At 34.6% G+C, this 16,405-nt stretch overlaps 1 pseudogene; it reads right to left on the reverse strand.

Annotated features, from left to right (window-relative positions):
* Positions 1–1,255: 1,255 nt before the first annotated feature.
* Positions 1,256–2,135, reverse strand: LOC114210982 (large ribosomal subunit protein eL6 pseudogene; annotated as a pseudogene).
* Between the last annotated feature and the right edge of the window lie 14,270 nt (positions 2,136–16,405).

Consider the following 16,405-nt stretch of genomic DNA (forward strand, 5'->3'; position numbering starts at 1 on the left):
ACAGAAATATATCTGTATGTATATATTGCATAATACATCACTAAAATGCTTGTAATTATTTATCTGTGTATATGCACACATAAAATATGTATGTGTGTATGTGTAATGTGTGTAAGTAAATATAGAAAGTATTTGAGCAATCTTAATTACAGCATTGTTTGAACTCGAAAATAAATTTCTGTTAAAAAAATTGCAATAAATCACATTTCAACATGTTTAAGAAATTGATAAGAAAAATAACATTAAAGAACATGTATTTCAAAATTTAAAATGAATATTTAATTTATCAGTGAGTGAAGTCAAAAATCATTAAGCCCAGTAGGAAAGACAGTCACTGAATGATAGTCACTGTACCATAACAAGTTAAATTTGTGCAATGTAGCTGAAATACAGGAAATGTATGATTTTGAACATTTACATTTTTAAGAAGAATCAGTAAGCTTTACAATAGCTATACCCCAAATAAAAAGCAGAATAAATCCATAGATATAGTACTGAAAAAAAAAAATTAAGGATAGGACATATCTCAGCAACTGAGGTATATAGATTCAACAGAAAACAAAATACAGATTCAACAGAAAACAAAAACAAAAGTTGGATTCTTTGAAAAACTATTAAATATGAACAAAACCATAATGATAGTGTACGGGCAAGTCACACACATAAAAATAAATGCAAATATCCTCAGCAAAATATTAGAGTATACTCAGGAATGATTAAGGGAGATAATTCCCTATTGGACATTATTTCAAGTATACAAATTTATTTAAGGGTCAGGGATGCATATTGTTCAAAATTAGAAAATTAGGAGGGCCTGGTTGGCTCAGTCAGTTAAACGTCCCACTCTTGGGTTTCGGCTCAGGTCGGCTTTGATCTCAGGGTAATGAGATTGAGCTCTACATTGGGCTCTGTGCTGAGTGTGGAGTCTGCTTAAGATTCTCTCTCTCCCTCTCATCTGCCCCTACCCCCACTGCTCACGCACAGGTCTCTCCCTCTCTCAAACAAACAAACAAAAATTAGGAAATTAATGTTATTCAGCTTATTACCATATTAAAAGAGAAAATATTAATTGCCAAAAAAACCTTTTGATCAAATTTAAAAGTCATTATAAATAACTCTGTATAAAACTTTTAGCAAACCATAATAAAATGGTACACCTTAACTTCATAAAGGGCATCTACCATAAACCTCCAGCAAATACCATCCATTTTTTTCTTTTTTTCTTTTCTTTTCTTTTTTTTTTTTGATGGATCAGTTATTTAATTAGGTTCTTTGTAAGAAATTTAGAACACCAATTTGTGAGAGAAAACACAGAATGCAGATAGCCTTGAAGCTGAGGAACAGCTTTGATCGTTGGCAGAATTTGTGAGTCCACAGCTTTCTGATCAACCTTGCATTGCTCTGTAATCTCATATTTCTGTTTCTCTGAGTCAAAGATCTTGCCTTCCTGGTGTCCGGGTTTACTTCTTCTTGAAGTAAGCATCAGTGAGATGTTTGGGGATTTTCACACTGTTGATACCAATTTTGGTGGAGATGGCAATGACAAATTTCTGGTGTGTTCTACACAGAGGAACTCAAATGAGGGCCAAAGGTCCAGTCACAAGTAGTAAGCCACTGCTCAGTCGCTATAGGGAAACCACCCTCTTGCCTCTGTGGTACGCAGTGAGGATGATCAGAATGGTCCCAGGAATGATACTTGCTCACAGTTTTCTCACATGCTGCCTAAAGGGTTTTTTACTGTGGCTCAGCAGCTTTCAAGGTGCATCTTCAGTCGGATAATACCTAAGCATTTTATGAAGTTTAACCACTCGGGTACCACCATTCTTGTCACCACCAACTGGTTTTGTGACAGTAGCAAGAACCTTCTCTTTTTCTTCTCAAAGCTGGATTTAGCTACTGACTCTTCCTCTTGTATATGGCCTTTCTGGCCGATCAGAAATATCTGCCAATTTTTCTGATTAGGACAAGGTTTCAGCTGTAGTGGGGCTTCCACTTCTTTGGCATTTTAGCCTCAATGTTACTTTCTTAACCTTGGCACCAGGATCAGCCTTCTTGGCTTCAGGTTTCTTTTCCTTAGCATCCAGCTTCTCAGCTTTTTTCACCCACCATCTTGCAAGATGGGAAAGAGCAAACATCATCCATTTCTAACATTAAACATCTTCCTTTAGGATGAAGAATGTGACAAGGACACCCCAAATAAGTGATTCTATTTAACACTGAAGTAAAAGATCTAGCCAACCCAAGAAGTAAGAAATATAAACTATTTTAAGAATTAAAAATTGGATCTCTGCTTCAAGCCATGTTGTTGTAACAGGAAGAAATTTGCCCATCCACCCTAGAAGCTAGAAGACAAACAAAATATTTGGAACAATAGTTTTCAAACATTAAACAAGACAGTGCAAAACAGTGGTCCTTGAGAAAAGCAAAATAAATAAATGGAGCTCTAGGGTTGTTCGAGATCACAGTCTGTAAAGAATTTCTAGTGCAGAGCACAGAGATAAAGAACCTAAAAAAGGTAAAATTTGATATTTTCTTTTCATAACTATGAACAGGAAAATGTCAGCCACCACAGTTGCTATTCTATATTGAATTGTAGACCATACTGGGTAGTATTTTGTAGAATATATAAGATTTGGGTAGTATTTTGCAGAATATACAAAATGCAAAAACAAAACAAAACAAAAATAAACTTAAAAATATAAAATGGAACAGAAGAGAAAAATATAGCAAAACAATATTCATTAAGTCCAATTTAATCCAGCCATGACTCATTAGAAATAACTGAAAAATAAACATGTCTCATTAATCACATATACCTAAGAATAACTGACAATACATATGCAAGTCTTCTAAATAAAAATTAGTTAAATTTTATTGAAGGATATAGAAGAAAAAGATGCAATATTAATGGATTTTAAGACCCAATATTATAAAGAATCAATTGCTTTTCAATCCATTCTCAACAAGTCAATGCCAATAAGAACCTCAAGATGATGCTCAAATATATAAGGAAAATTCATAACAAGGAAAAGATCTTAGGAGAATCAAAATATTTTTTCAAGAAAAAGGAGGAAAGGAAAATCAATATTTAATTACCATAATAATTAAAATATTGTGGTCTTTGCAGTGGAATAGAAAAAGAAATGTAGATAGAAAGAATAGCACCTAGAGTTTCCAAATCAGACCCATGCACGTATGGAATTTGACATGTAATAAAAATAGAGATATGTATGTATTATCATGTATATGTATATATGTCATAGTAGATTAGCATTTGAATTGTAGACAAAAATACATAACAGAAAAAATAAATAATTGAAAACATATGCACAGATCATTTACAGAGAAGGAAACCTGGCTGGCAATAAACAGAAGAACATTTGCTCAACCACATTACTATTGAGGAAATGCAAGTTAAAACAGTGCCATTTCATTCCAAATCTACCAGATTGCCAGTAATCAAAAGTTTCATGAATATCAAGTGTGTAGGCAATGCTGAGTGAGATCTGAAATTGGAAAGCAACTTGGCAATATCTGGAATAGCTGATGACGTCCATGTCACATGATCCAGCCATGCCACTTCTAAATATATGTTTTAGTAAAAAGCTTGAATATGAATCTAATGAGACATGCAAAGGAATGTTCACTGAACCACTATTTACAGTGGTGTGGTACTTTAAGTGTTATCACTAGGCAAGTAGATAAAGAAAACATAGTATATAGCATATTTCAATTCAGCGATTAAGATAAATGAATATAGTCTGGATGTATTAATGTGACTTTATATAAAAATGTTGAATGAAAAGCATATTACAGAAGGAGATGCGCAATATGAGAGGACTGACGAATATTTCAAAGTAAATTGTTTGTGCATATATTCATAGCTAAAATATTAAAGCCTGTGTGGAAATGTCACACATAGCTTTGGGGAAGTACTTATCTCTAGGGAGGGAAGGAGGGGGAGGGAATCAAGCAGAGCTGCTAAGCGCGCTTCAAGTTCTATTGTTAAATTCTGTTTCTTCAAAGCAAAAGATCTGAGGCAATCCTGGCAAGTATGCTAAGTTTAAATGCATTTTTGGTACATTTAAAACATGTCAAATTTTAAAAAATGAGTTTGATAAATATCAATGAAGCTTTCCCCCAAAACGCTCAGGCAATTAATGCTTTAGCCTCTGCAAAACCATTAGAGTGTACTGTCCTCATTTACTATTATGATCAAGAGGATAAGGGAAGACCTAGCTTGTTTGTCATTCATTTTTGTACTGTATCTAACTTAATTCTGGCATTTAATTTGGCTGATCAAATGATTAAATAAAGAACTTGTATACTTTAATACACTAGTGATAAAGCATTTTAACACTGGAGTTAGAACTGTAATAATTTATTAATAATCTATTGTCTTCCACAAACACACACATACATATATCAAGCAATAAATACACATAAAATCTGCACGGGGTTTTATGTATATATGATACATTTGTGATATATATGTATATCACATGCACACACACACAAAGAATTTATGATTAAATGTCTAAATAATCCAAAGAAGAAAGAAAAATAAATAAATAAATAAATAATCCAAAGAAAGTAGAGAATCCTCATTTCTACTCTAGGAAAGCATATTGAAAAAGTAAGTACACCATCAACTAAAATATTTCCCTAATTTCGTTTGTTTTGCAAATTGGGAAAAATTGTTATATATAACTTTTCCCAGTCTTATGGATTTAAAGGAACTTAGAACATATTTTGACTGTATCACATGGCATATACTTTATCCATTCAATCGAGTTCAAGATTGTTTTGGCCAAGGACATTTCAAATAGTTTATTTTTATAGAAATCTATCTTCCTGGAGATAAAAATGTTTTGGAAAAATGACTAATTAGTAAGAAACCCAGCAATACTTATTCTGTATTTTTTAGGTGGGTTGAGACCATTCATTAAGTTCCCTAGCTTCTCCAAAGGTAAGTACTTCAAATCTTGTGGAAAAAAATCAGATCGAAAAAAGTTTAATGTCAATAAAAAATACAGAGGATAAATACCATTGATGGAAACACTCATCATTTCCACAGTAAAGTCATAAGTATTCCTGCCAACAACTCTTTTTTTTTAAGATTTTATTTATTTATTTGAGAGAGAGAGAAAGAGCATGAGAAGGGGGAGGGGTCAGAGGAAGAAGCAGACTCCCCGCTGAGCAGGGAGCCTGATACAGGACTTGATCCCACGACTCCGGGATCATGACTTGAGCTGAAGGCAGTCACTCGACCAACTGAGCCACCCACGTGTCCCTGCCAACAACTCTTAAGTAAAAATTATTTTTGTATTTGGTATATATATATATATATATATGTACACACACATTACATACTGATGGATCACAGTACTATTTAAATCATGAAACAGTAGATGGTGCTACCATTGATGGTTCATTGCCCTGCTTATATACCTCAAAATTCCAATGCATAATTTTGTATATTTCATGCTACTTTATTAAACTAATTATCCCTCAACTACTTTGAAAATTCCTTGAGAGCAGTATCTTATCTCTGTGTATGCTCAGCACAGTGCCTGGTACATGATATATGTTTAATAAAGAGTTGTTACATGAGTTTGCCACTGTTCAATGGATTGAGTAGATACCAGTGCAGTTCAGCACAATACCCACACAATAATTCATAAAACTTTATAAAATTTTCATTCTCAGAAGATTTGGCTTTGTAGTTGGTAAAGGAAAAATAATATTGTTATAGCACCCCAAAGTAAGCCTTTAGAATTAGTACCTAATTTAAGATTGTAAGTAATGAATTAAGAAAAATTGTAATAGATTATACAAAATGAAAGAAAACATCTTAATTTAATTTTACTGATAATGTTTCTTTTATATTTTCTATATCAAAAAACAATGTTGTTGCCTTAGGTATATATTGACATATGTGTAAATGTTTGAAAGCACATTTGAAATCAACCCTTATGTTACTATATCAATGCCTTTAGCACAGGACACAACAAATAGTAAACATGGATCATTTGTTGACTAAGCGGTTAAAAATCATTAAATTCATTAGTTAATGGGAAATCTCTAACCCTAGGGTACCTGTCTCCTTAAATAAAACTACCTGGATAAGTTTTTTAATCTCCCCTTTACATAGGAACTCTCAATTTAGGTATTGTAGTATTGGTTCAATTTGGAAAATTATTTTTAAGTTATTTAATTTACATTGATGAGCCTCATTTCCGTAAGGTGAACATCATTATATAATCATTATTTACTCCATTGATTCTTGTAGATTTATTTTCCTATGTTTACTCTTAAATTGATTGCTTCTTGTGTATTTCTCTTACCTGTGAAGTATTACATTTAAGTTTTAAAATATACTAGAAAATATTTGGACTCTTTATCTATATACACCACTATTTCTTTGAAGGAAAGGGAACATGTTTCCACAAATATCACCACCCTAAGCAAATTCATTGTGAAAAGTTTTGGTAGTTCTAGGGACATTTTTCTCAAAGAAAACTTGGGAGTTTAATTGAGAACTTATGATAATAAAGAGCATTTTACATCTTTCAAAGTAATCTTATTTAACTGTCTTATTTAATACTCAAAATAACCTGCGGGGATAGATGAGTAGGAAATTCCAAAAGCACAGAAAGAAAAGGTGAATGCTCTGAATAGCTCTTCCAGAGGCTTCTTCAGAAGTTGGAGCTAACTTTAAGTGAGAGCATCCGCAGGTTCCCTGCCTTCCAAATGGCCTTCTAGAAACCCTGAAGGATTTGAAATGGAGATGGCTGAAGTGTTGCTATTACTCTCCAGGATTCCATTCCTTACTGTGATGATTGCTGAATAATTTTTGCTCCTCAGTGGGTCCACAGTAGTATGTGTTGGTCCATATCCAAGTCCTTAGGCTTAGGATACTAGAGAGAGAGACATGAATTTATTTATACTTGGCATTTCACCATCTGCTCTCATGCTTCTTGGCTTGGTCTGCCCATAATGACAAACTTTTCAGTAAGAAATTGCAGGGTTTGCCAATGATTCCCTTGATCTGTTTCTTAGCCTCAGAACAATTTCTACGGACTAGATCCTGAACATAGTTTATGCCATTTATACTACAAAAGAACAGTACTGTATTCATTTCCCCATCACCTATAATATTCTTATTAAATATTTCTTAAATGAATCTTTTGCTTAATGGTTGTAATTAATAGTACCAGTTTCATGGCAATCATTCTGAAGTTTTCATGTTGGAAAGGATCCAGATGAAACCTGAATATTAATCTATTACCCAAATGTTTTCAAAATTGTCTGGTACTATCTCCAGAAAATGTGACTGAATCAAAGTTTTAACCATTTGTTTTCTACTTTTTCAAATATATGTATTCATTTATTCCATAAATATATACTGTCTCTATATACTAGGCATTATTCTAGGACTAAAAAAAAGTGTTCTACATCAATATATTGAATACAATTTACTAATTATACTATAAATATAGTAATATCCAGATAGTTCACAGTAGCTATCAAAGAATAGAGTGCTTGTCACGATATTGAACTTTTTTTACAGCTCTAAAATTCCTTGACTTCCTTTTTGAAATAACAAAAAATAAACCGCCCTTGATGGATTTTTTTTTAATTTTCTCAGTTAAATGGAACAACAGCTGCATCTTAGACTCAGAAATCATTCATTCTTTGCTCAATTATCATATGCAAGCAGGATCTCACTTTTAATTAAAGTAGCATTGCTTGCCTTTGTGCTATGTAAATTTAATCTTAAAGTTTCAGTTCTTCTTATTGACATTATGTGATAAACAAGAATGGATTTGGAAAATATCAAGCAAAACTTGGAAAGGTGGTATAGAACAGATTGCACTTTACAAGTGGAATTTACCTTTTATAGCATCTAATTCAACCTTTTACGCCCTCCTCTTTTCACAGATGAGAAAATCTAGGTTCAGAAAGGTGAAGCAATTTACCAAAGTCAGTGGCAGAATGTGGTACATAACTCAAGTCTCCTGAAATTAAACTCACTGCTTAATTAGACTTACTTGCCTTGTGTGGCATTTATCTATCATATTCTTGGCTGGCCTAAACCCATCCCCTCACCCCACTCTCAACTTCCTCTCAGTTTCCACATCTTCATTTGGAGGTGATTCCTTATTGTATGATCCTCTCAGTAGAGTGATTCTGGCCACCTTTTCCACTGCCTTCCAAAAGGAAAGCTCAGGGCATCTTCTCATTAACTATCCATGGATACATTCAGAGAAACAGGAAGATGATCATCAAAACTTTGTATATCAACATACACTACTACAATGTAGCTTAAGTTACTAATATAAAAATGGAAGCAACTTTTGGTTGCCAGATTTAATGCAACACAATCCATTGTCTCAGATTCCACACAGCACAGCCAGCCAGCATTGGGTCAGATGGTTCCTTTGAAAGAACCCATGCATATGAAAGACCATAGTATTTACTGCCAAACACCAGAACCCTTCTTGGTTCCTGTTCATATTCCAAGTATGGACAACTAGCCTCCTGTGCAAACTCTACATCATATTCCATAATTTCCTCCTCCTCTCTCTCTCTCTCTCTGATAGTGCCTGAGTCAAATATGCTTTAAAATCTCTCTCTTTTTTGTTAAAGGTTTATTTATTTATTTCAGAGAGAGCGCACATGAACGTATGCATGAGCAGGGGAGGAGAAGAGGGAGAGGAAGGCAAGCAGACTCCCTGCTGAGCAGGGAGCCTGATGAGGGGCTAGATCCCAGGACCCTGAGATCATGACCTGAGCCAAAATCAAGAGACAGACATTTAACTGACTGTGCCATCCAGGCACCCTAAAATATCTCTTTTTTAATGATAAAAAAACACAAACAAACAAAAGAGTGCCCTCAGCAGGAAGTCTCAAAACATTAGAAAAACAGAAATCCTAAAATACCAGTTAACTATTTCCTTGCATTGAAATCATCCATTATTTTCTGATTTTAAATAAAACATTGTTTTAAAAAAGTTAAGAATTTCTACGTGTTATAGTAAATAATCAAGCAGCATAAACACTATATTATAATAAAGATAAAAATAATTCGTTATTCATATTCAATTATTTTCTTTTAATTTATTCACAATACCATGTATGAACATTTGTTAACTTTCCAGTGCATGTAGCCATTGTCCTAGGCATGCAGAGGTGAATGAGGTCAGAAGTTCCTAATAAAATTCCAAATTTTCTGCCAATAATAAGAGCAATGATAAGAAAAATGAAATTAATGCTCAACAAAGATTTATAGTAAGGTTCAATGTGATCCTTCTCAAGAATCAGGATTCCTTAAAATAGCTAGGATCATGTTGATGTGGAAATGTTGGGGTTCAGAGTCAAGAAAGAATTATTGAGACGTCTTTGGTGCAAACAGGGTGATTTTATTAAAGCATGGGGACAGGACCCGTGGGTAGAAAGAGCTGCACTGGGGTTGTGACCGGTGACTGATTCTATACTTTCAAGTTGGGAGGGGGTTAGGAACAGCACAAGCCTCCAAGGTATTTTGAAAACAAAGTTTCCAGGACCCTGAGCAGGCTAGCTATTGTTAGGAAAAGGTTATTTATTACTGTGCAGTAAAAGCTCAGTCAGGAGACTCTTCAGATGCATATCAGTGGGCCACATGCTTGGAGGGAGGATGATTGCTAACTTCTATCTTGGGGGGTAGAGATAGAGGAAGTTTCCAAAGGAATTTCTATATGTTTAAAGTAGACTCACAGGATCCTGAGGGGTGAGGATAATGTTAAGCAAAGATTGCTTTTTGCCCTTAGCAAAGTGCCAATGTTGAGGCAGCTGAGCTCCCAGAAGAAGGTCACTCTCCCTGTTTCAAGGACTTGTCAATGGCCTATAAGTAATAAGGAAAATTAATTTTTTCTTGTAATTTTTTCAAGGACTTGTCAATGGGCTCTAGGTAGGAAGGAAATTTTGTTTTTCTTTTGCCTTTGTTTACCACACTGATTAATGTCAAATCTAACTGGATACCTAGCATTACAGACTACCCATCCAAAAAAAAAAAAAAAAGATGACTAAAGATATATCTATTGTATGATATTCATAGTAGACAAAACTTCACATTATGCCTTACTTTGTGAGGTCCCTCTTGATATACAAACTTGATTTTAAAATATAAGATTTATGGGCCCATATGTATATTATGGTACTATATCAATGAGGATTTAGAAAAATCAGAGAATAATGGGTAAAGGAGAGGTAATTGCCTATTTACTTTTTTATCTTAGTAGCACACATGGAGAGTTTTCATACCGTCCAGACACCATCTCTTCATATGAAGATCCACAAACAACTATCTTTATCTTTTTTATTAATAAATGCACCATTTTTGGCTAATTTCATATCTCTGCTTTGAGAAAAAGGTAATGATTCCCTTATTATGATATGACTCCTTGGAACCAATTTGTATTATAACAATATAGATCTCCATGCCTCAGAGGTTCCCATATCTTTCATGTTAGATATATAATTTCTTATTACTACTTCATCTACCGTGCTGCCAGAAATAATGGATTCCAATGACTCTCAAAAAGAATAATTGTACTCCATTGATGGCAATTACAAATACAAGTCTTACACAGATTATGCAGGAAAATGTGAATGATGATGATTCTTTTTCTTATTTTGTTAATTTTGTCATTTGGTAATTTTGTAGTGTAAACTCCAATCATCTTCTTCTCTTGAACATCCTAGGTTGTAACCACTTCATTCCTAGAATGTCATCTCCAGGGATGACTACATCTTTGCCTTCTCCATACCACCACTAGCAGAGAGCTGGCAAAGGGCTCACGGGTGGAAAGGCAGTCACATTTGCTACAAGAGTGTCTGACATGCTTACAACCTATGTAGTTGAGCATGATGTTACCACATAGCAACAAAGAAAATCTATGGGGAATGTCCATTGACATTGTGAAGTGAATGTCTTAGAAGCCACAGGAAGATGCACAGACACACAGGAAGACTGCCTGACACATGGTGTGGAACTTACAGGGGAGTTGGGGAGATAACCCTTGGTGCCAGTGGCTGACACACAGGGTAAAAGATTTCTGCGATCACCCCCATTGCCCTGGGGTGTTATAGATTTGAGGAACATTTCAGTCAAACCACTGACAGGTAAAAGTCCAAGTGTTTTTGGTTATTGGTAGTGAAACATGGATAATCAGAGCCCTGACTCACCCTGAGTCCAATGAAAATGAGATACAAAATCAAGTCATCAGCACCATTCTGGAAATGGAAAAAAAAAAAAAAAATATATATATATATATATATACATATACACACACACCAGTCAGCAGAAAAAAATCCTCATCAAGCTTGCTCCTGGAATCAGGGGTCACCTGCAAGCCCTATCTGCAAGTTAAGGACACTAGACCTAGAGCTCCTCTGTGTTATCAGGTCAACAAAAGGAGTGTGTGGGGTGGTCAAGGCAGGGCAGTTGTAGAAGATCATAGTGTCCCAATGAGAAGAAATGGGCACAGGTGTACCCAGATCCCAATCTGCATTTAAAATACGCCAACCAGATGGCATGGCTGACCACCGGATTCCCAGACACTGATAGAAACTTAGATAAATTTAAGATAGGTATTTCTATCAACCAGAACCCACTAATGACCGGGTCTGACACAGAGTACTTTGAGCACACTTTTCTAATGGAATTGAGGGCCTGATAATCCAGACAGAAAATTTATAAGGAGATACCCTAAATGAGGGACGGAGTGTGGGGGGGCACACAAACTTGCCTGGCTTAAGATATTGCTCTGTGGAATATGTTATAGATACCTATTTTGGTATTTCAAAATACATATTTATCCATTTGGCTTTCTTCCTTCCTTCCTTCCTTCCTTCCTTCCTTCCTTCCTTCCTTCCTTCCTTCCTTCCTTCCTTCCTTCCTTCCTTCCCTCCCTCCCTCTCTCTTTTTCTTTCTGTCTAGATACGATATAACAATCAACTAATCTAATTCCCATTGATATATATAAGGAGAATGAATGATGATGTTCCCAAAATGAAACTTTATGCAAATGGTAAATGTAGCAGTTCTGAGAAAACAGAAGCTGTAGGAAAAGTCAAATTCAGTCTACAACTCCAAACTGGGCAGGCAAAGAAAATGACTGACAGGCACTGACCCAGACATGGTAAAAGGAGATAGATATTAATTTCTACCTGAACTAGGTAATTGGCTTTGGAAAGATGCAACAAAATGAAATGTTTCCTAGAGTTTTAATGCAAAATATTTCACAGATAATTGCACACTTTATTTAAAATTATCACGAAAGTAAAAACCATGAATTGACAACCCAACAGGGAGTAAGAAAAGAAAAACAAAATAAGGCTGCCATTCAGAAATCAAAGTTGAACTGAATCTTCAAGCTTTTGAAATGCATATAGATTTCAGGTTGTTTCAAGGATTAAGTGTATTTTTCTTTTTCAGAGAAAGTTATGAAGATGATTAGATGACAGTCTGTGGCAGTCTGTGAAACTAAATAAGGAAGTGTTTCTTAGAGTGTAATTTCCAGGAAGAATGAATTTAAGATTATATATATAATATTTATAGCCTCAAAAGAAGTGTGAAATGATTCTTTTGCCATCAAGTCTTGATCCTCTTTTATAAAAGAAAAAGAAAACAAAATTTTATCAATATTTTTGGCATTTACTTACATGTTGGAAATTTTCCACAAGTAGAAATTTTCCACAAGTTGGAAATTTTCCACAAGATAATTTTCCACAAGATAATTTTCCACAAGGCTTTCAGTCACTATGTTTTTCCAAGTAATTCACACTAGTCAGCACTCAAAAGAAAAAAGAAGTCACCTCACTTAATGCCATTAAGTGGGCTTTAATCCACAAGCAGTTTTAAATTTTATGATATCTCAAAATTTGCAGGCCTGAATATAGAAATCATCATGTAAACATTTAATCCCTGTGTGTGCATCCGTGTATCTGAGTATTTAGTACAGAATGAACTGGGGTCATAATTAGAATCTTTTCAATTAAGTGTCCACTAATAATTTTCTATACGCATATGAAAAATGAATTCATAATTATTCATGTGTAGGTTCCATTAACAGAAGGACTTAGAAAGCAGCTTTATATCATTACTATTAAATACTTCAAATAGAAAATCAGTGAAGTTATTGGGATGCCTGGGTGAATCAGTTGGTTAAGTGTCAGGCTTTGGCTCAGGTCATGATCCCCGGGTCCTGGGATTGAGTCCCGCATTAGGCTCCCTGCTTGGCGGGAAGCCTGCTTCTCCCTCTCCCACTCCCTCTGCTTGTGTTCCCTCTCTCGCTATGTCTCTGTCAAATAAATAAATAAAATCTTAAAAAAAAAAAAGAAAAGAAAATCAGTGAAGTTAATTCAATAAAGATTTGATTTCTCAAGTGTTGAAACAAAGCTTTTTGAAGTTCAGTTTTTCAATGGTGAAATATGTGACTTTATATGAAGGCAATATGAACTAAGAAGGCAAGACTATACAAGAAGGAAAAGATGGTGTCTTCAATAAATGGAATTGGGAAAACTGGACAGCTACATGCAAAAGGATGAAACTGGACCACTTTTGTACACCTTACACAAAAAATAAGCTCAAAATAGATTAAAGACCTAAATATAAGACCAGAAACCACAAAAATCCTTAAAGAAAACATGGTGGGGCACCTGGGTGGCTCAGTCATTAAGCATCTGCCTTTGGCTCAGGTCATGATCCCAGGGTCGTGGGATCGAGCCCCACATCCGGCTCCCTGCCCCGCCGGAAGCCTGTTTCTCCCTCTCCCTCTCCCCCTGCTTGTGTTCCCTCTCTCACTGTGTCTCTCTCTGTCAAATAAATAAATAAAATCTTTAAAAAAAAATAAAAGAAAGAAAACATAGACAGTAATCTCTTGGTCATCAACCTTAGCAATTTTTCTAGATATTCCTCCTCAGGCAAGGGAAACAAATGCAAAAATAAACTATTGGCACTACACCAAGATACAAAACTATTGCACAGTGAAGAAAACCATCAACAAAATGAAAATATTTGCATACAATGTGTCCAATAAGGGGTTAATAACCAAAATATAAAAAGAACTTAAACATCTCAACACCAAAACAAACAAACAAAAAAATCCATTTAAAAAATGGGCAGAGAAACTGAATAGAGATTTTTCCAAAGATGACATACCCAATGGCCAAGAGACACATGAAAAGATACTCATTGTCAGTAATCATTAGGGAAATGTAAATCAAAATCACAGTGAAATATTACCTCATACCACTCAGAATGGCTAGTATCAAAAGACAAGAAATATCAAGTGTTGGTGAGGATGTGGAGAAAAGGGACTCCTTGTGCACGGTTGGTGGAGGTGCAAATTGGTGCAGCCACTATGGAAAACAGCAGGGCAGGTCATCAAAAAATTAAAAATGGAAATGCCATATGATCTAGTAATTCTGCTTCTGGGTATTTACTCAAAGAAGAAAATAACCCCACCAATTTGAAAAGATGTATGCACCCCTATGTTTATTGCAGCATTATTTATAATAGCCAAGATATGGACGCAACCTAGGGGTCCACTGAAAGATGAATGGGTAAAGAAGATGTGACATATGATATGTGTATACACATATACAATGGAATACTACTTTGCCATAAGAAGGGATGAAATCTTGCCATCCATGGGGCACCTGGGTGGCTCAGTCGGTTAAACATCCAACTCAATTTCGGCTCAGGTCATGATCTCAAGGTCTTGAGATGGAGACCTGGGTCTCTCCCTCTCTCTCTGCACACCCCCCTAAAATAAATAAAATCTTAAAAAAAAAGAGAGAGAGAGAAAGAAAGAAATATTGCCATCCACGACAACATGGATGGACCTAGAGGGTATTATGTTAAGTAAAATAAATTAGACAGAGAAAGACAACAACTACCACATGATTTCACTTATATGTGGAATCTAAAAAACAAGAGGAGCAGACAAACAAATAGAAACAGATCCATAAATATAGAGGACAAGCTGATGGTTGCCAGAGTGTGGGGGTTGTGGGGGGATGAGCAAAACGGGTGATGGGGATTAAAAGTACAAACTTCCAGTTATAAAATAAATAAGTCAGGAGATGAAAAGTACAATGTAGGGAATATAGTTAATAATACTGTAATAACTTTGTATGGTGAGAGATGGTAAATACATTTACCATGGAGAGCATTATGTAATATATAGAATTGTCAAATCAGTATACTGTACACCTGAAACTATATGACATATGACTATATGTCAACTATGCTTCAATCTCTATATTTATGTATGTATATATGTATACATAAACACACACATATAAATTAAGTGGGTCAGCAATATCCTTGGAATTGGCAATGGTGTATACACAATGCATGACTGCTATCAACAAATGTGGGATATTTTATCAATCTAAATAGAAGATGAAATTTTGAAAATTTACAATTTTTAAAATATTCACAGAATAAATCAATCAGAAATTATTTGTGACAAATCTGATGCTAAATTAAACAAATTTTAGAAATGTTAAACTCCTTGCTGCCCCATCATTAAACAGACTTTAGAAATTTTCAGACTTTGGAGAATTACTTTCTAAATCAATAGTGTTAGTCCACTAACTGTTGCATCTTATTTATCATCAGCTGAAAATCCTTAATGAAGGTAATCAATAAAAGAAGTCCTAAAAACTTTAGGTTTTAAAGTTTTTAGTGAATTGTAATTATTGAACACTAAGTTTGCAAATAAGAAAATATTAAAATTTCTTTTAAAGGCAAGGACAAAACAACAAATTAATGTTGAGAACTCCGACAGTTTACAAGAATTCATTTGAGTTTCTATAATTAGCTTTAGTATTTCAACCTACAGTAAGAGGGAATTCCTGTTTTTATTGAGAAAATTTATAACTGCAACATGAAAGAAATTGAGAAAACCTATGATTTTGCAGCATCTGTATTTTTTGTAACATTAAGAAGACTCATTAAGAAATAAGGATTTGAAGAATTTTGTTTCTGTAGATATTTGTGAAAATAATTGGTCTAAAATATTTACAAATTTTAAAACTGAATACGGAAGTAAAATACCATCCATTTAACAGAATTTGCTCAGCAGCTACAGAGAGAATGTTACCATAATTAAGGAATTATGATCTTTCCAAAAAAATCAAAAGAGATGTCAAAACTTCCAAATTTATTTTTTTACTTATTATTTATTTTTTTATTTTTTAAAGAGACAGAGAGAGCACACTCACACACATGCATGAGCTGGGGCTGGCGACAGAGGGAGAGAGAGATAGAAACTTAAGCAGGTTCCACCCCCTGCATGAGCATGGAGGCCTCAGTGGGGCTTGATCTCAGAACCCTGAGATCATGACCCAA

Source organism: Eumetopias jubatus, unplaced genomic scaffold (assembly GCF_037043125.1).
Source record: "Eumetopias jubatus isolate StellerSeaLion01/CBP00866 unplaced genomic scaffold, mEumJub1_p1.0 scaffold_8, whole genome shotgun sequence".
In the NCBI taxonomy this organism is placed as follows: Eukaryota; Metazoa; Chordata; class Mammalia; order Carnivora; family Otariidae; genus Eumetopias; species Eumetopias jubatus.